This window comes from Drosophila sulfurigaster, chromosome X, assembly GCF_023558435.1.
Source record: "Drosophila sulfurigaster albostrigata strain 15112-1811.04 chromosome X, ASM2355843v2, whole genome shotgun sequence".
In the NCBI taxonomy this organism is placed as follows: domain Eukaryota; kingdom Metazoa; phylum Arthropoda; class Insecta; order Diptera; family Drosophilidae; genus Drosophila; species Drosophila sulfurigaster.
The window spans coordinates 3,615,293-3,637,382 of record NC_084885.1 but is presented as its reverse complement, the minus strand read 5'-3'; positions in this window follow the sequence as shown (position 1 = coordinate 3,637,382).

The following is a 22,090-nucleotide window of genomic DNA, read 5'->3' as shown; positions in this document are numbered from 1 at the left end:
GCCTTGGGTTAACGAGAACAAATGGTATTCGAGAGTCTTTAGATCTCGCTTATCCGCGTAGTGTTCCGTTAAGCATTTGGAAATGGCCTTCCAATTCAAGGGTGTTGTATGATTCCAACACAGTTTCCGCTTCGCCTACTACTTTCATACGTACAGCTAACGTAACTAAGTAGTATCTTTGCGTACGCTCTTGTTCTGCGAACATAGCCATAATTCTGTCGACATTTTTCTTCCAAGATCCGAAAGAAGTTCTGTCTCCGAAAAATTCTTTGATTAGACGCGTTACGTCTGGTACTTTCTCTAACTCACCATTCTGTGTGGGGCTTACGTACGGTATGTTAGTTAATGGTTCCTCTGCCTCTACTCCTAAAGCTCGTCTAATGACTTCACCTCCCTTAAGGGTGTCGGTAATCATTGTTCTTATAACATCCCTTAACTCTGGAGTGGCTATAGGTGTGCTAGCCATGGTCGGAACAGCTTTCTGTCGACTAGTGCCTGCAATACCTAACCCTGCCATTGCTTCGGACACATCTTCCTGCATTTTCTCTCGGTTATTTTTTGAACAATTCAGAGGAAGAATACGAATAGCACGATTGATGATATCGATGAAGGTGAGATGTGGTTTATGGTTAGGTTTATGCGTTTCTAATTGAGACAGTGTATAATTTTTTATTTGTATTTAAAACCAGTGGCTGGCTTGCTCCTTCTATCTTCGAGGGTCCCGTAGGAATCGCAAGATTGGAGTTTGTTATGAGGGTTTTATATTTTGTTATCTTTTTACTTTTATTGATCTTTTGTTTTTTTTTTAAACTAGTTTAGTTTTGTCGTGTGTTTAGCACGTTTTAAAAATCTTTTTCTATTAATTACTTAGTATTAAATTTTTTGTTTTTCAAATATTTCTTATTTTAGTTTTGATTTTAATTCGATTACTTAATTTTCTTTGTTTTCAAATATTACTTTTGTTTGGCTTTTAACTTTATATTTTTTTATTAAATTCAATTTTCATTTTCTTTTTTCGTTATGTTAGTTTTTTTGCTTGTTGCTTGTTTTGCTTTTTTCACATTTGTATTTGTATTTAATATTTTTTAATCACTTAATCACTATGCTTACGCTAAAAGATACATCCCGTGAATCTCCCACGACAGTCCTCTGGGTGAATCCTTTTTATCCTGTGGCGACAGCGACCTGTGGATTACTAAGGTCCCTCGGTGACACTTTCTTCGTGGTGTCCTGCGGACGGGCACTACAGGACGTCAGCGGCAAAGTCTTTTATTTGGACCACGTTCGATTTTTCGCGGCACCGTTTGTTGTATCGGCACTATTACTCGCGATTGTTAACTAGCGGCTAATTGAGGCGCTCTCACTTTAACAACTTGACTTTGACGACGCGATGAACGTGTCCCTGCTCGGGCGCCAATTAACAAAATTGATTAGATTTTGTTAAAAAAAAAAAAAAGCCAAGTGCTTTATTTCGGAGTTGGGTTAGAACTGACTTAAACAATCTAAATTATTAAAAAAATTAAGGCTCTGCTGGGGTTCGTTGCTGTCGCTGTCGCCGTCGCCGTCGCTGTCGCTGCCGGATGTAGCTGTTGCAGCTGTCGCGGTGGGTGCTGGGTGTCCGAGGCTTGGTGCCACGGTTTGGGCGTTACGCAAGGTGCTGGACATTGGAGATTGTTTCTGATGACGACACGCACGTGGTTATGCTTATGTGCACGTGCGCCGTTGGTTTGGTCGTTGCTCCCACGGTGTCTTATGCTAAATCGGAGCGCGTGTTGTCTCTGTGCATTGGAGTGCATTAGCACTGGCATTGCATGGTTATGGGATTTGGTAATGTGTGGCCTTAACTTGTATGTAAAAGTAGCGACGGCCAGCGAGGAAACGCGAGTTATATATATATTTGACATATATATACATGAGTTGTATTTAATAAATAAGAATGTACACAGTGTTGTAGATTTGAACTGGTTTATTCAGAGAATTGATACAAACTAAAGTTAAGCTGTGCAAGAAGTGCTATTATATACTTGGATGTTGGCGGCAGCCAAACCGTCTAAGTTGTTTATAATTACGTTAGCATATTCTGACTTTGGAGTTGTGGTTAGTGTTTATATTGGGACTTGGGTTGAGATTCGTTATTAGTTTCAGTTGCAAGAGATTGCAAGCTTGGTTGTTTATGTTTACGTTAAAGAAGCTAGCAGTCCCAGTTTGGGTTATTAGTTTATAGTGGAAGCTTGAATGTTTATGTTTACATAATTGACGATCGCAATCCCGATCTAATGGAATGCTTTGTATGTGTTAGTGTTGGGTAAGTGGTAAGTGGTGACAAATGAGATGGGGAAGTGGTAAGTGGTGACAAATGTATAACTCCTCCATCGCCAGAATTTGAATTCTCCTGAATTCTTTTAAAATTAACATGAATATTATTAGGTCTTAATTTTATACACAAGTAAAATATTAATATTAATATAATAATTGCAAATGTAATTGAAATGCCATAACTTATTTTTATGAAATTTTAACTCTGTGATTTCTTTTAAGTTTTCTAAGTTCTGTATTGAGAAGTGTTCAAAGTTTATTGTGTTTTTATAAGATTGGTTCAATAAGTTTGTTGGGTAAAAAAATCTATCATAAAATTCTATTTGTTCATTTGCAAAGTTTTCAGATAATATTTGAATTTTACAGTTAACAAATTGTATTAAGTAGTTTCCATTTAATGTAATATTTCTTTGATCGCAATTTTGTTTTAATTTTTCGTTTTTACTGTTTCTTACAATTATTGTTTCATCATCTATTTGTTCTATACTGGATTTATTGTTGAATTTGAATTTACAATTGTTGTTTATTGTGCAGCTTTTACTTAATGTTAGTTCCCTTAAAATTACATTTTCTTTATAGTCGTATATTTTATTACAAATTTGAGTAATTAGTAAATTTTCTTGATCAATTTGAATATTGTTGCTGTTAGGTATTGCAGTTATGAGTTTGATGTCTGTTTTTACAAAGTTTTTGGGTAGCTTGATTGCCATGACAATTGCGTTGTTTTTGTATTTTAATATGCCCATTCTGATTAATTTAATTTTATAAAAATCTATTTTAAATTTATTTATTTCGTCTTTTGATAATATTTCTGGTAAAAATATATTGTCTTTTGCTGGTTTCTTGAATATAATTTAATTTGTCTTCAATATTTTTTAAAGTTCTCATTTGATCATTGAATAATATGTTTTTTATTGTTTCTTTTGTTTTGTTATTCATTTTGGCTGACAGAAGTTCTATCATATTTCTGTCTTGATGGATTATGCCTGCTAGTGTGTTAATAGTATTATTAAAATGGTTGTTAATGTGAATTTGTTGGTTTAAGTTAGTGATTGCATTGTGATTATTTTGATCTATTAACATATATTTAAGTGTTCTATAATTTCTTCCCTGTCCTCATTGTTCATAAGGCCAAATAGCCATTTATGTACGGTGCCTATTCCATTAAAAATACCTCTTTCTGTTCGTGTTGATGGAGTGATAGAACTTACTTTTGTAATTCTAATCCCTTAGTAATTCTATTTCATCAATTAATGTTTCCTTATTTGCTATTTCGATATTCTTTATATTGTCGTATATTTTATTGATTATTATAGTGATTTGATTAATGTCAATAATGTGCAAAATTATAATAGTTTCATTTACAATTTCTGTAGAATACATATGTATAGGGACATATCCTGCCTCCTCTTGAATTGGGACCACATGCAGTCTAGCATGTGTCATTGATAAAATCATTAAAGTGATTAATAAAATATTCTGAAAGTGCGAGTAAAAGAAAAAAAATGTATATATATATATATGTATTTATTACTAAAACTGTTAATGTATATGTGCATGTATTTTAATTTTGTTCCATTTTTAATGGTCTTTTGATATTACATGGATGAATATCTTCTAGTTTGGCGTATCTAAAATACGGCTCATCTTTATGTCTTAATCTTTTGTATTTTTTAATTGGTCCTTCCTCTCTTTTTTCTTCATACTGTTCTCTTTCTTCATTTAGTTTTGTTATGCTTTTTTCTTTGTTAGCGCTTATTATTTCTTTAAGGTCTTGTGAGTTCTTTGTATTTTTAGCTTCGTTTGGGGAGCATTTTATAGTTGTGTGATACCTATTATTGTAAGTGTTAACAGCAATTTGAATTTTTGATTCTATCGAGATGTCTTCATCTTTGCTATTGACAATTTCTATTAACGTGGAGTGAAGTCTTTCAATGTCTGCGTTACCTGTGTGCGAGTTTGGTTTTGTTAAATGTAACTCGACTTTTTCTTTATTTAAGAAACTTTGAATCTGTTCTGATCTAAATTCATTATCCATAATAATTTTGTTGGGCTTGCCAAATTTTGTGAATTGCTCTATTATAATTTGCAATTTTGCCCTCCAATTCCTATCTTTTATATTGTATGCAGCTACGAATTTTGTAAGTTTATCTATGATTGTAACAAATGATCGGTGTTTGATATGGAAAATGTCTATATGAATTATTTCATTTTTCTCTTGAGGAGTTTCTGTGATATTGAATTTTGCTTTGATCGGTTTCCTGTCATACTTAATTTTTCTACATTTTGTGCAGTTGGATATAACTAAGTTAATGTGCTCTCTAAGTTTTGGATAATAAATTTTGTCTTTCAAACTATAAAATGTCTCGTTCATGCCACTATGTAGGGATTCTTTTGTGTGATATAAAGCTATTTGTTTGTGGAGTTCCTGTTCGTCATTTATGTCTACTGCTCGTTTTGTACATTTTAAGAATTTTATATTTTTCGTGTCTTTAAAACTGTCTATTATAATACATTGTACTTTATAGTAAATGGAATCTGGTACTTCTGAATATATGCCAATAGTTCCCCTATTAATATTGTTTAAGAGTTTCTGTTCTATTTCTAAATTGTCGTCTGCTGGATTAATTTCAATAATTTTTCTGCCTTTATTTTTAATTATACTGTCTGTTGCTAAATATGTGATAATGATTTGAGTTTTGAATTTATTAACTATATCATCTGTTATATAAAAATCTATTGGTTCGTTCTCGTTTGCTGAGTGAATTGTGTCTGTCAATGGTAAATTTGATTCATTAATATTTTCTTTGTCTATAAGCGGGGCTGTTTCCTGCCTACTGAGGAAATCCGCCACTTTGTTATTTTTCCTTTTAAATATTTGATATCACAATCAAATTCTTGTAGTTTCAATATCCACCTTTGATGTTTGTCCTTGAGGTCTTTCCCTTTGTATTTTTTATTTAGATACATAATTGGTTGGTGATCAGTTATAATTGTAAATTGTGTGCCATAAAGGTAATGTCTAAAGTAGTCTACGGCATACACAATTGCCAGAAATTCTTTATCTGTCGCGCTGTATTGCTTTTCGTGTTTGTTTAGGGTCCTCGATACGAATGCTATTGGCTGAGTTTGCTGTGATAACACTGCTCCTATTGCAAAATCACTCGCATCTGTCGTTAATGTAAAAGGTTTATCGAATTCTGGGAATTTCAAAATTGGATGTGAGCTTATAAGTTCTTTTAAATTTTCAAAAGAATCTATAAATTCTGGGTCATTTTTATTAATATTATTTCCTTTTTGTAAATATTTGATCATAGGGTATGCAATTTTTGAGTAATCTTTTATGAACTTTCTATAAAACCAGTCATGCCTAAAAACCTTTTAGTTGTTTTTCTGTTTTTGGGATTGGAATAGCTAAAATATCTTGTATCTTTTTTGGATTTGGTCGAATTCCGTCTTTACTGAGTAAATGTCCTAAAAATTCTGTATCTTGTTTCATAAATGAGCATTTATTTACTTGTATTTTTTATCTGTGTTCTTGGAGTTTTTTAAAAATTTTTTCTAAAGCATGTTTGTGTTCTTCGAGCGTTGTTGAGAATATTAAAATGTCGTCTAAGTAGACTACACATATTTTGTTTATGTAATCTCTTAAAACATCATTCATTAATCTTTGAAAAGTTGCTGGTGCGTTTTTTAGTCCGAATGGCATTCTAACATATTCATAAAGTCCTAATGGTGAAACAAATGCTGTCTTCTCTATGTCTTCTTTAGCCATCAAGATTTGATGATAACCCTTTGCTAAGTCCAATGTACTGAAATATTGAGCCCTACCAAGTTTGTCTAATATTGATTCCATGAGAGGTTACGGATATTTGTCTGGTATTGTTACATGATTTAATCGACGATAGTCTACACATAATCTATATTTTTGTACTCCTGAATTATCTATTTTCTTTGGCACCATGCATATAGGTGAGCTGTATTTACTTCTGCTTTTTCTTATTATGCCGTTTCTTTCCATTTCTAAAATTTTTTTTCGAATTTCTTCTTCATATTTTGGAGAACACCTGTAAATTTACGAATTGATCGGTTGGTCCGTTATTGTTCTTATATTGTGTACCACTGTATTTGTATTTGTCAATTGGTCGCCTTCTTTATAGTATAACTTGTTAAATCTTTTGTTTAGATTGGTAATAATTTCCTTTTCTTCTAAATTTAAATCTGTTAAATTAAAGCTTTCAATTTCACTTACTTCCAAAACACAAGCCTCTTCAGGATACTTGGAATGGAATGGAATTTCAGCATCATTTATCAGTTTAATTGTTTTCTTCTTGAAATCAATAAATTGAACGTTTCTTTGGATGAAGTCCATACCCAATAGAAAATCATATGATTTATCCAGGGGTAAAGCCACCCATCTTGAACGAACTTGTGGAGAATATTGAAATTGCTGCTCACTATTGGCGATTTGTTGAGTTATATTATCAACTCGTTGACGCCTTTGACCAGACACCCGTTCTGACGAGTTGAGTCTTTTGTGTGTGCCACTTACATTTGCAGCACTTTGGGTTTTGCCCCAATTGGTTGGCTGCCGATAGTGTGACATTGAGGGATCAATATCCATAGGTTGAGACTGAGACGTTTGGCCGTTTTTTGTCTTTGTTATTTGTGTCTTGTTTTCCTATGTAGTGGGGGTTCTTTCCTTGGCCTTTGTTAGGCTTTGGTTGCTGACGATTTCCCCTGCTTACTGATTTCATTGGGGTGACTCCTGTCTGCAATTGTCTTCGCATAAGAGGCAGCAAACATGCTTCTTTCTAAGCTATTTTCAGCTTCACGAGCCAAGGCCAATGCCGATGGCAAATCTTTTGGCTGAGCCGGCAATACGAACACTTTCAAAGATTTCTTTAGACCTGACATGAATGCGTGTAAAGCATCGCTTCTGACCTCATTGTTGAGAATCGTGGCAGCTTGCTCATCGTGTGTGATCACAATCTTGTTGGTGACCAATGTGAGCTTTCTTTCGACCTCATCATAATATTCCATTAGGCCTAGGTCGCCCTGCCTAACCATCTCTAACTGTTGTCTGAGTACGCGTAGAGACGTTTTGTCTGCGTACGTGCAGTCTAATCGTGCGATGATCGCATCGATATTTAAAACTGTATTGTGGGATGTTAGGACTGACCTGGCCGCTCCACACACTTTGTTACGTAGGATTGCAACGGCCTCGTAATGGGCCTCGCTACCCTTGTAGCGTCTGAAAATTTCGTATGCGTCCAGGGCAGCTTGCCTCCAGGACACATACTCATCTTGTACCCCTTCAAATGATGGTACAGATTTCACTATGTCAAGTCTCACATCGCACTTGACATTTGTGTTTATCGTGACTTTTTCGTATGTTACGATATTTGGTGCCACTATTTGCAGCGCATCTACTTGTGACCTGACTGCGTTCAGCTCTTCAGCAAACTGCTGCCTTAAGCGCAGTTCTTGCTCAGCGAGCGCAGCACTAACAGTGCTATTCACAAGTGCTTGTATTTGTTCGGGATTCATTTCCGTTTCGATGCTCACTATTAAATGTGGACAAAAGCCTATTTCTTCACTGTCGTCACTGTCAATTTCTTTTTTAATTTCTCTATATGCCCAACTCATGGGCATACGTTTGGATCTATTTACACAGAGGCACTAGTTGTACAGTGGTCAGCAACAGAAAAATATTCACAAGTAATTTTACTTGTATGAGTGCTTTTAGTTAACCGATTAACTCGAAAAGAAATTAACCACAGAACTTATTTCACAGTCACTTGCAAATTTTTGGTACTTTAGTATTATATCTTTTATTGGTGCTCGATTTGAAGTAAATTAAATTGATAATCACTCACTTACATGCTTCTTTGGGGGTTTTCTGGTTCTTAAAATATTATCCGTTGGGCGCCAGTTATTAAAGTCATCAGCTCCAGTGTAGTGATTTCGCTGTCCGCTGGGAATCCTGGGAGATGAAATATGTTGGAGGAAACTATTCCCTTTTAATCACTGGCCTTGTGGCTCAGTGAAGTTTCCAATAAAAAATATGTTAGGTTGATGTAACAAGTGCGTTTATTCGTACGCTGTGGCTGCTGGGTAGCTCTAAACTAAAACTTATAAAATAAACCTCTACAGCTAAAGCTAAGCATCGCGAGTGGAAAAGTACTGGCTACAAATCCGTCGCTGCTTGCTAAGGATAACGGTGCACAATCATTGCGGCACATGAGACTTATCCGCGCGGGTCGCCTAATAAGTTGCCGGCCCGCGCATGCGAGGGCTGCTTAATTAATGTTGGGAAGTGTTGCTTCTTAACTTATAGGTTCAATACTACTTATGGTATTAAGGTATTCTGGTAGACTGCTTGTCTTTCCAAATACTAATTCATATGGACAATATCTATGTGCCATAGAAGAGGTTGTGTTGAAACAATAAACAAAATATTGAAGCCATAAGTCCCAGTCAGTTTTATTAACTGATATGTAGGATCGTATATATTTATTAAATGTTCGATGACTTCTTTCTATTGTTCCGACAGTTTGGTGATGATGTGCAGTTGATGTTATATTTTGTATTTTTAAATATTTCCACAAATCATTTATAATTGAGTTCTTATATTCCGTTCCCATGTCCGAAATGAACGTCTTCATTGGACCGTACTTAAGAATAAAAGATTCAAATATTGCTTTTGCTATTGTTGGTGCACTTTTGTTTGCAACTGGTATAGCTACTAAATATTTAGTCAATTCACATATAAGTGTGACTGCAAGGTAAATTTGGTTTGTTCCCCTGAAAAGTTTCTGATTAGTTTGGCTACTTCTGGAATCTTCTCGAACTCCTGACCCTTTGGTGGTGGAACATATGGGATATCGGTGAATTGTTCTTCAAATTCTGCTCCTATTAATGCGTCCCTTCAAGCATCGATCATAGATGCTATTACTTGTTCAAGCTCCGGTGTTATAATCGGGGTACTAGCTAAAGGTTGGGAGGTTCTAGGACGACTGGGTCCTGCACTACCTAAACCCATTGCTGCCATTGGGTCAGATAATTCGTCTTGCATGTTATTAGTGTTAGATGTTTTATGAAAGATGGGAGGACAAGCACTATTGTGACAGTTTAGAGTTTGTATGCAGTAATGAAATGATTTAAATGGATTAAAGATTCTTTTTGTTTTTTATTGTGCTAAACCCAGTAGCTGGGTTGCTCCTTCTATCCTGGAGGGTCCTGTAGGAATCGCAGAATTGGAGAACGTTATACTGTGATTAGCAGTGCGTTTATTGTTTTAATTTTTTACGTTGTTTCACTTTTATTTTTGTGTTATGATTTGAACGCTCTTCGTTCAGTTTGTATTGTGAATAAAAAATTGTAAATTGTATGGTGTAAATTATGAAATGTAAATTGTAGAGTGTAAATTATAAATTGAGAACTTATATTATTTTCATATCTTTTGTGCTTAAACTTGTATTATGTTTCTTTTCTTTTTTTTCTCTTTAAATTGGTAGAATATGTTTTTGGTTTGTTTGTTTTAAATTTGTTCACTTTGTTTGTGTTTGTTTTCTTTTAATATTTGATCTTAATTTTCTATGCTTACAAATAAAAAATCATTCCGGCGAGTCTCCCGCGCTGGCACGGTGGAGTGTTCCTTTTTATCCTGCGGCGGTGTGGCGTAGCGGCGGTGCGTAGGTGTCTTGGGATCCACTTGGTGCACTAAGGTTAATGCCGTACGGGTACAACAGACTTGTCGGCGGTACTGTTTGGGACCGGCAATTTTCCCTTCTATTGATCGAACGCGGGTGAAGTTTTAATTCACTATTTTGCACTTCGCGTTGTAGCTCTTGTAGAGGTACTTTTTAAGCGATGCAAAAGTCCTTGGCGGTCTAAGGCACTTAGGTATTCGCGGGATCTTTTTTCGAAGGATACTAATCGCGGGTCCCTGCTCGGGCGCCAATTAAAATGTTGAGTGGGATTTTTTTTAAAAAAATGTAAACCGCTTTTATTCCGAGTTTGTTTAGAACAGAAACTTAAACAATCTACGTTACGCTAAGAAGCCGCTGCTGCTGCTACCGCTGCTGCCGCCGTTGCTGCTGCCGTTGTCGCTTCCGTTGTCGCTGCCGTTATCGCTGTGGCTGTTGTTGTAGCCGCTGGGTGCCGCTGTCGGGTGTCCCTTGGAGTTGCGCGTGGTGCGCGAGTTATGAGTCCTGAGTCCAAGTAAAGATAAAAATATAAGATTTAGCTCCAAAAATGTCACAACCGTCTGGTTTCAATTGCTGGTTCAGAATAATTCTTTATTATAAAAATGCTTAGGTTCTATGGTACAAAGAATATGGAATATGGAATCGAAATCTGCATTGTCGGCAGATTTCGAAAGGCAGCTGGCTTGATCGCTGCCGTTGGGCTATTTCGCTTAGTCGGCAAAATAGTCCAGACGTGGATCAGCATATCCAGCGGATGTCAACAATGTTGCAACAATGTTAACATACCGAGTGACCCATATGGGTCGCTCGTGGCGGTTTGTTGGGCGGAGGCGAGACAGAGGTAGGGGAAGAAGCAGTGGTGGTAACTCCTCCCCCCCTGGAATATAGTGACGGCCAGAACGAAGGAACGGTCGGAACGACGTGTTGTTGTGTCTCGCCTGGAGTGAAAATTATGGTTCTTCCTTTCAGCAGACATATGATGATTAGCAGTACACTAGTTATTCCTAGCCATGAGTACAGAGAGATTAGATGACTTGTTGTTGCCTCCTTGACTTCTAAGATCTCTTGAGTGTTGTTCAGATTTTGCAGCTCCAAGTGACGTAGATTAAGTTTTCTTGTGTTATTCTTAACCAGTATTAGGCTTGGGTTGGGTAAGGAGATCTTCACATCCTCGAGGAAATTAACTTCGGAATCGTCATAGGTGATATTATTTATCTCTACGGTGCAATTTTTGTAGCTAATAACCGCTGTGCCGTTGATAGTGGTATAAGGGCCGCACGAAGAGTTGATGTTGACGTTCATGGCGTTCATGATGATAATGTGTCCAATTTCCGGCTCAATTATATTTTCGTCGTTTCCGGATTCTTGCATGTCGCAGGTAGCAGGCCATCCCTCCAAAATTTTCCTGTTGATTGTGTTTGTACTGACTATTTCCCTGTTGATTATATCCGTATTGATTGTTTCCTTGTTGATTGTCTTGGTTATTTCCCTGTTGATTATTTTTCCATTTTCTAATTTGGTTATTGTTTGAGTTAGTGTCTGAAGTCGGATTAGCACTATTCCAATTCCGCTTTCCGGAATTGTCTTGTCTCTGTCTAATGTAAATGTCCCTCTCCTTAATTGCCAATCTGTAGGCTTCTCTGAGGTTATCAGGTCTCATAGACCTAATAGTGCCTCCAAGTGGACCTCTAAGGCCCGTCAAAAACACGTGCAGACTTGCACTGGAAAACATTTGCTTTTTAGTCCTCACCAATAATGGTTCAGACTCCTCGTTTTCCGCTAACCTATGGAGTGCTGCATTGCAGCTTGAAATCTGGTCATAAAGGTTTTGAATAGAGAGGTTCTTTTGAGCCAAACCGTGCAGTTCGCACATTAAGGTTGGCTCATCCCTTTTGTCCGTACAGTGAATAAGTAATGTTTCTTTAATGTCGTCCCAATTTAGGGTAGTTCCAACTTCTTTAAGAATGTCGTTGGCTTTCCCTTCAATCTTATTCCTGATTGCCCTGAGGAGCATTTGTCCGTAGGGGGTCTGATCAGTCCCCCTAATGAACAGTAGAATCTCTTCTACGTTGGAAATGAAATCGTTCAGATCCTCGGGTTTGCCGTCAAAAATCTTTAAAAACCTAATTTGGTCCGGGACTCTTAAGGATTGGAAGATGTCGGTGGGTCGGTCGATAGTCGTGTTCTGATTGGGAGGTGGGGAACTAGAAGACGAATTCATATTAGACGTGTCACTAGGGGCCCTAGGTAATAAGTCTTGGTTCGAATTTGGTGCACTGTTCACGGGTAAATTGCTCGTAGACCTAGTCTTGATGCTCGGTAACAATTTGCCCTTTATTGTCGACATTAAGTAGAGTACTGAACTTTAAATAAGATTACTGTGTGTTCAGGGTATAAGTGTAGTTTAAAAGGTAGCTTAATATACTATCTTAATGGTTAACTAGCCGTTTACTTTGGACAATGAGTCGGATTCTGTAATTAAAATATCAGAGTTAGTATGAGCCTTAGAATTCAGTGAGCATTGTTATACTTGCGAATAGTGTTTTAGCACAATTGAGTGCTGTGATCGACCGGTAGTGTTGTTATGTTTTCATTTACTAAAAATAAAGCAATATAAATTAGTTTTATATTGATTGTTTCGTTTGAGTGTATATAAGTGTATTTATTATTTGTCATATGTATATATTCCCTTTTATTATAATTTGGTTTCAGAAAAGAATTTTTTTTTTTTTATAACCGCTCATCTATCGCCAACGCATAAATGCATATGTGAATTAATAAATCCGTTGATTTATTCTTTTAAAAAAAATGACCGTTTTATTCGGGAATCAAAATTAGACTAAAACTTATGACAATGATAATGAATAATTAAGACTACTGCTGCCGTTGCTGGTGTCGCTGCTGCCGCTGCTGCCGTTGTCGCTGTCGCCGCTGCCGCTGCTGCAGTTGTCGCTTGCAGCTTTGGGTGTCCAATAGCCCAATTGTCGGTCCCACGCTGGCGGTTGTTGCGCAAGGTGCCGGTCGTTGGTCCCACGACGAATGCTGGAAAGCGCTGACCAAGCGCACGTGGCGGATGTATTGCACGCGCTGTAGTCGTGCTGGAGTATTGACCAAATGCATTTTCGGTGGTTATGCAATTGGTCTGTCTGCGAATGTGCAGTTCGTAATGTCTGTTCTTAACTCCTCCCCCCTTTAGACGCGGACGTCCTCGGTCGCAATGAAGAATCTTTTCTGGTTTCCACTGTTTGGAAGTTCTTCTTCCCGTGTTTCTGCGTTATTTTGGGATTTCTTTGATGTCTTCTGCTTCCAGGCCCATGCGGCTATTGTTGCCAATATTATCATTAGAATACCGGAGAATGACAAGCTAATAGTTGTTGATTTGAAATTAGCTGCTTTTAGAATTTCTAATCTCCTAGTGTTGTTGATGTTTATTTCCTTTAGCATTTGTAGCGAAAGTACTTCTTCAATCTTCGATTTTTTGGCCATCATCTGGAAAAGTGGGGGGGTAGCTTCTGCAAATTTTGATTCTCTCGCTTCATACTCGTCTTCGCCAATTTTACTGTGGAGTTCTGGAACTGTATCAAAAAGTTCCTTCCAGCTCCATTTCTTCGTGGTCGACCTCGACATTTCCTTGAAGTCGTTAAGTAGAATAGTGCCAGTCACTATTTCTTGGTGATTTGGGATGTGCTGGCTGTTGATGGATTTGCAGCGTGGCCTCCGATTTCGTAGGAGTGGTGTTATGCAGGAGTCGTTGCTTAGATTTAGGATATTATTTCTATTACAAATTGTCTTATCACTATGGGTTTCGCATTCTTGTATTTGGGCATATATTGTTTTATTGCAAATAATTATACTTTCATATTTGATTTCGTTTATGATTTTATCTTTTTTAACAGCTTTGAGTATCATGGAAGCGCAAGGTTCTCGGCTGATTAGAGGTACATTTATCATATAGAGCATATTCTTGCCGTTTGTTGCAATCTTTATTTTGGCAAATTCTAATAACTCTTCTATGTTAATGAACATTCCTTCTTCGTTATCTAAAATTTCTTCTATTCTGTTTACCTCGGCTTCTGATAATATTACGGAATTTACAGTGTTTGTTTTAGCCCAGCTTATTGCATTAATTAAGTTATTTAGATCGTTTTTGAAAAGTTGGAGTCGGTATTTTAATATGGATACAAATTTATCTTGAACATTTTTGTCCTCTATTGTCGTTTTGATTATTGAGTTTGTAATGCTGCTCAACTCGTTTACTCTAGTGCTTAGTGCTTTATTAATGACAACTTGTCTATTATTATTTTCTAATTGATCGTTAATTTTTGCTGTTAGGATTTCGTGATCGCTTCTGTCCGGCGTGCCGGCAAGCCATGTTCCATACCGTTCCTAAGGCATCTATAGATCTAGTTGCTCTTTTGGATGGTCTAAGCTTACGTAAATCACCCTTGATTATTTTCAATTCGTATTCCAGGAATGGGTGCAGTTGATGAGAAATGCTAATATTACTTAATGATTCTTCTAAGTTCAACGCAACCTTCTCATACTCTTCCATGTTAAGAACATGAATGACTCTAAATACGCCATCCTGTATTGATGCAATTCCCGTTTTGATTGGGATTAATTGTGAATGCGAATAGTCTAGTATAGTTGCCAGGCCGTGGCATAATGGCAAAAAAATCCTGTAAATGAAATTATGTTTTAATATTATTTTTATGGACAATTTTCCCTGACTGTGTTTTACTGTTGTGTTTTGGTCTGAAAGAACTATTTCTTTGCGATACTTTGGAGTCAGTTTGGATCCTAATCTTTTATCTACTTTTATATAAATTGTTTCCCCTTCCTTGTATTTTCTTATCAGATTTCTTTTTTGGTTGTGGTATGTGAGGTCTTCATTTTGCTTTTTATTGATATCTTTAATAACTTGTTCCCTAGCTGTTTTTATTTCTTGAGGGTCTGATAGAAATTGATTACCGAAAAATATGTCTATAGGTTTTTTCTTTGTCGTAGAATGAATTGATTGGTTGTATTCTTGAACTGCTCTAAAAATTAGGTCTTCAAAACTAACTTGTGCTTCGTCCATTTTGAAGCATCGCATGATCTCTGTCATCGTTGAATGAAATCTTTCAATTTGACCATTGCTTGTCGAGGCGTATGGTGGTGTCGTATAGACTTGCGCTTTTAGCTGATCTTTCAGCAAGAACTTGATTGAAGCTGAATTTAATGCCTTTTCGTTATCCATAATAATTGACTTTGGCATGCCAAATGCAATCATTATTTCGCGCAGAGGAGCTTTCAAATCTTCTGCTGCTTTTGACTTTACTATCTTTATCTGTGCATATTTGGAAAATTTGTCTATTGCCGTTAATACTATTTTCTTCTGGGTCGTGTAAAGGTCTATATGAACAATCTGTCCTGGGTAGGTTGGTATTGGGGTTGGTTGGATTTCGCCATGTTGGGGGTGTCTGTCGTATTTGGCTAATTTGCATGTTTCGCACAGTTTAGCGACAATGCTGACTTTCTTTGTTAGGCCGGGAAAAAAATATTTACTTAGGATCTGAATTTTGTTTTCTATTGGGTTTCTATGAGCGCGGAGATGTTCTTTTGAAATAATTTCAGTTTGTTCCGACTCGAGTGTTACGTCTCTAACTTGAGTTTGCGTGTATCTAATTTTGTAACTGCTGAAGTGAATTGGGTAGATGTTCTGAATTTTTCCCATTATGCGTTCTGAAGTGAATAAACCGTTTACTAGTTTAGGGTCAAGTCGTTCTTTTAATATTTGTATAAGGTCCTTCTCTGTGTAATCGCTTCTTCTGACTGTATGTCTGTGATATTGTGAGAAAGGTATTTCGAAATCGTAGGATTCAGTTTCTGAGGTCAAGATCAAGAGTTGATTCTTGAATACGTTAACTGGAACTCCTATGACTGGTATAAGGTTATGAGAGGAACTCTCATCGCTATGTATTGTAGCTGTTGTACTATTGATTTGTGTGATTGGAGGATTTCTAGAAAGAGCATCTGCAACAACGTTAGAGGTTCCTGGCTTATATCGGAGCTCATGGTTGTACTCTTCAAGGTAGCTTTTCCACCTTTTGAGTTTACCGTTGTGGTTTTTGTTGCTCAGCGCGAAGGTGAGTGGCTGGTGATCAGTATGAATAATAACTTTGGAAGTACCGTAAAGGTACATGCGTAGACTTTGGAGAGCCCACACTATTGCTAACATCTCTTTTTCATTTGTGGCATAGTTCTCTTCCGTCTTGGATAGTGTACGTGAAATAAAAGTTATTGGTCTGCCATTCTGTTCTAATACTGCGCCTATGGCGTAGTTTGAGGCATCAGTTGTGAGTTGAAACTCTTTTTTGAAGTCGGGATATGCAAGTATTACATCTTGCGAAGCTAATGTATTCTTGATTTTTTCGAAAGCCTCTTGGCAGCTGTGATCGAATGTTATATTGACTTTATTCGATACATTTTTTGTAAGACGACCATTTTCTCCCCTGAGTAGGGTTGTGAGTGGTTTCGCTAATTTAGCGTAATCACGAATAAAACGTCTATAGTAACTTGAAAGTCCTAAGAAGGATCGTAAGTCCTTTAGGGTTTTAGGTTTAGGAAGTTTTGGATAGCTTTGACCTTATTGCTATTGGTTTTAACGCCATTAGCCGAAATAGTAAAGCCTAGAAAGTCGACTTCGGTTTTGAAAAACTCGCATTTGTCGATTTGTACTTTCATGTTGGCTTCTGATAAGGTTGAGAATACTTTCTCGAGGTCCTGAGTGTGTTCACTTTCCGATTGACTAAAGATTATTATGTCGTCGATGTAGACGTAACAACGAATTCCTACATGATCACGTAAAATATCGTCGAGAGCCCTTTGGAATATGGATGGAGAATTTTTTTAGACCGAACGGTAGTCTAGTGAATTCGAACTTTCCGCCATTTACTGAAAAAGCTGTTTTTTCTATGTCTCTACTTTTGAGTGGAATCTGATGAAAGCCGCTTTTCAAATCAAGTACTGAAAAATACTTGTTTTGACCTAATTGCGCTATGATTTCCCCGATCTCTGGAATTGGATATCGATCGGATATAGTTACTGCGTTTAGCTTCCTATAATCTATTACAATACGATATTTCCTTTCGCCAGATGCATCAGTTTTTTTTGGGACTACCCATACTGGTGCATTATAAGGCGAACGTGAGGGTCTTATTATGCCGTCACTTAATAATTGGTTTACCTGTTTTTCGACTTCTGACCTTAGGGAAGCTGGATATGGATAATGTTTACTATAAACTGGGGTATCTGAGTTTGTCCTAATTTCTCCTTCTACAGCTGTTGTGTATGTTAGTTTTTCATCTGGCTCTGAGAATAGATCTGTATGGTTTTTTTTATTATACTATCTATGAGTCGTTTCTGACCTATGGACATGTGATCTGCTCTAACTTTGATATTGTTTACGGCTTGGGTTGCTAATTGTTTTATGTTAATTCTGTAGTTTTTATTGATGATTAGGATATCGTTCTTGACGTCGATTACTGCGTTAAGCTGTCTGAGGGTGTCATTACCTAAAATTCCGTGAAAGGTTTTCGAAGTGGGAAGCAAATAAAATTTAATAGGGATATCTTTGCAGTTGAACAGGTCAAGGTGAGTATGGTGGGTGATCTTAGTCTGACCACCGACTGAATTGGCAAAAAAAGGCTTTTGATTAACTTTGGGATTTGGAACTAGATTGGATTGAATGTAATTCTGATTTGAGCCTGTGTCTATTAGAAACTTGAAGGTTTTGCCGTCCCCCGTGGTGCAATTGAAATATGGCAACGAGGAACTGTTCAACCTAAAAAAATGGATATCAGAGTTGTCTATTATTTCTGAGTTGTAGTTCTGGTCTGCCTCGTAAACTTCTTCGTGGAAGTCTGCTGCTCCCTCTCGTTCATAATTCTCGTAATAATCTTGTTCTGACATTTCCACGGGATATGCAGATTCGGAAGCTTCGTTTTCTGCTACTGGATCTAATTCACCTGTAGTGACGTGGAATTGTCTCTGAAATTTATTTGGGGGTCCTGACTGCATAGGCACTGGTGGGCGTTTGCCTGTTAACTCGTTAGAATGAGGTCTATTCATATAGTCGATTCTTCTCGATCGAATGGAGTGGTCTATGTCCATTGGTGTTGGTTTAGGTTCCGGTTTCGGAGCAGATGGACGAGGAGGTGAAACTTGGTATTGTCCATTTGACGAGAATTGCTGTTGATAGGGTCTGTAAGTCATTGTCTGAGGTTGCCTATGGTATTGAGGTGCAACGGGATGTGTCTGATTATTAATCGTTGGTCTATTGTTTGGTGAATAATAAAATTTGGGGTCGAAATTCTTCCATTGGTTTGGGTTTGCATTGTGGAATGGTCTTACTATGTGGGGTCTTGGAATTATTTGTCTGGGTGGCAAGGGTGGAGGTTGTTGTCTACCTTTTGGTACAAAGAGGTTTCTATTTTCTTGGTTTTCTAACAGGTTGCACAGATGGAGTGCATGGCTTAAATCCCTTGGTTCTTTTATTCCTAGGTGCCGTGGTAAATCACCATTCAAACCTCTTATGAAGATGTCTAAGGCTTTTCCGCGATAGTTATCTGTCAAGGCTTTTATGGTTTCGGCTGATTCTTCCTGTGCTCCTATTTGATTTAGGATTAGGGATAGTTGGTAGTAAATTGCTTGATAGAATTCGTTGATAGACATGCGTCCTTGGGTTAGAGAGAACATTTGGTACTCGAGAGTTTTTAAGTCTCGTTTGTCGGCATAATGTGCCGTAAGACACTTTGAGATAGCTTTCCAATTCATGGGAGTGTTATACGACTCCAAAACTGTTTCAGCTTCGCCAACCACTTTAGTCCGGATAGAGAGAGTTACTAGATAGTAGGTGTACGTCTGCTCTTGTCCTTCAAAAATGTTTATGATTCTGTCAACGTTCTTTTTCCAAGAATTGAACGATGTTCTGTCCCCTGAGAACTCTTTAATTAATCGGCAAACGTCCGGGACTTTTACTTGGTCTTGTCCTGATGTAGGCCTCACAAAAGGTATGTCGCTGAAGTGTTCATGTCCGTGGGCTGTAGTTTCTTGAGGAAGTACCTCCCTAATTAAACCTCGTATGACATCTCTTAATTCGAGGCTAGTTACTGGTGTACTAGTGGCAGATGGTATGTTTCTCGCTTGAGAGCCACTGGCTAAATCAAGATTGGACATTGCGTTTGCTAAATTGTCTGGCATGATGTTCTTAACACGATTTATCACTGACGAGATACGGGTATACAACTCGGACTGTTTTTATGGAACACCGGAATTTTAAACGGAAAACTTCAGGAATTTAGAGCGAATTTGATAACTAATCAGCAAAAATATTTTGAGTTTATAATTGTTCACTTTGTTCTTTAGACTTTCTTAGAGTAAAAAAATTGGATTTCAAAATAATAGAATGCGATATTCAAGAGATGTAGAGGGTATAAAAAATGTAATAGATAATAAATGCAAAAATTTTTTTTTAAATGATAAAAATAAGATGTAAAATGTAAAAGGAATGATATTATATTTTAATTTTAATGTTAAGGTTTTCTTTATTGTTTTAAAACCAGTAGCTGGTTTCTTCCTTCTATCTTAGAGGGTCCCTTGGGAGTCGTAAGATTGGAATTTGGTTATACTGTCTTTGCAGTGCTTTTCTTTTCGTTATAGTTTTACTTTTGGTTATAACTCTTTATTTGATCTTTGTTGGATCGCTAGGTTTTTATTTTGCTGTTTAACTTAAACTTTTCTTTTTTGTTTCGAATTTAACTTTATTTTAAATTGGTTTTTCTTTCTTTTAATTTTATTTGTCACTTAATTTAAATTTTTTAAATTTCCTTTTTTCTTTGTTAATAATTTCTTCTTTTTTAAAAAATTTTCTTTTCTTCGTTTAGAATTTAACTTTACTTTGAATTTGTTTTTCTATACTTTGATTTTATTTGTCACTTAATTTCAGTTTTATTCTTTTTCGAATTTCTTTTCTTTCTTGATTAGTAATTTTTTCTTTAGAAACTTTTCTTAATTGCTATGCTTACAAATATAGATACATCCGGCGAATCTTTCCCGCGACGGTCGTTCAGATAACTCCTGTTCCTCCTGTTGCGGTGCGGCGTAGCGGCGTTGCAGCAAGCTACTAGGGATCCTAGTGACACTTTGGTTTTCGCGGTGGCCTGCGAACTGGTACAACAGGCTTGTCGGCGGTTAAATTGTTCTGACCAAGCTAGTCCACTTATTTCAATCGCGAAGAACTGTTATTGGATTCTTTAGGTCGCACTCGCGCTGTGGCTCTTTGAGGCACTTTTGGCGTTGTACTCGATGTGGCTGCTTGAGGCACTTGTAGGTACGCGACACGATTGTTTTTCTTTAGGACTTAAGCTTGGTCCCTGCTCGGGCGCCAATTAATAAATCCGTTGATTTATTCTTTTAAAAAAAATGACCGTTTTATTCGGGAATCAAAATTAGACTAAAACTTATGACAATGATAATGAATAATTAAGACTACTGCTGCCGTTGCTGGTGTCGCTGCTGCCGCTGCTGCCGTTGTCGCTGTCGCCGCTGCCGCTGCTGCAGTTGTCGCTTGCAGCTTTGGGTGTCCAATAGCCCAATTGTCGGTCCCACGCTGGCGGTTGTTGCGCAAGGTGCCGGTCGTTGGTCCCACGACGAATGCTGGAAAGCGCTGACCAAGCGCACGTGGCGGATGTATTGCACGCGCTGTAGTCGTGCTGGAGTATTGACCAAATGCATTTTCGGTGGTTATGCAATTGGTCTGTCTGCGAATGTGCAGTTCGTAATGTCTGTTCTTAACTTATGTATGTATATACATATGTACGCATACTACAGTCCATTGGTTCAGGTTTTGGTTGAGGTTTAATTGCAATCTGTCGTGGTGGTTGATATTGTGGGTTGAAAATCTGTCCGAATGGATTGGTTGGATTAGGAAAGAATGGTCTATTTTGAAACTGCCCAAAATTATTTGTTCTGGGGATCATAGAAGGGATCTGCATATTGTTTCTTGGAGGGTGTTGTGTTCTAAGTTGGAAAACTAGATTGCTTGGGATAGGAGTTTGACGCGGTGTTGGTGCTAACCTCTGAGGTGAATTCCTAAAAACGTTTTGTTGTCCAATTGCATGGTTGGAACGGAATGCTTGATTTTCTAGCTTTAAACATAAATGTAAAGCAGAAGGAAAATCGGTTGGTTCTTTTATGCCAAGAAGACGTGATAGATCACCACGAAAGCTTCTAACAAAGGTGTCCAGAGCTTTATCTCTGTACATCTTGGTCAGGTGTTGTTTTGCTTCATTGCCTAACTTCATGCAATTTATTTTGTTAAGGATTAGGGACTGATGTTTATAAACTGCCTGGTGGAATTCTTCCACTGTCTGGTTAGGTGCTTGTGTTATTGTTGTCATCTGGTATTCTAAAGTACTAATGTCGCGTTTGTCTGCGTAATGTAATGTGAGACATTTCGAAATGGCTTCCCAATTTAGAGGAACAGTGTACGATTCCAATGCCATGTCTGCGTTGCCTATTTTGATCTAGTAGTTTCTTTTAATATTTCTCTATTAATTGTTTTTAATTCCTTTATTGTTATGCGTGACAAGGCGTCCGCAATATGGTTATCTTTCCCCTTAAGATATTCTACTGTAAAGTCATACTCTTCTAAGTCCAGCATCATGCGAGTGAGTTTGGAACTCGGATTTTTCATAGAGAATAGGTATGACAATGGTCTATGATCGCTTTTTACCATGAAATGCTTGCCATATATGTATGGTCGAAAATGATTTATGGCCCAATGAATGGCCGCTAATTCTTGTTCTGTAGTGGACTTATTACTTTCACCTTGAGTGAACATTCTTGAAGCGTATGCCACTGGAAGTTGTTGACCATTGTGGTCTTGTGTAAGTACCGCTCCGCATGCGTGTTTACTAGCATCGGTCGTTATGCAAAATTCTTTGCTGAAATCTGGGTACTGTAATATTGTTGGTTTCATTAATTCCTTTTTTAAATATTCGAATCCACTATTGCATTCT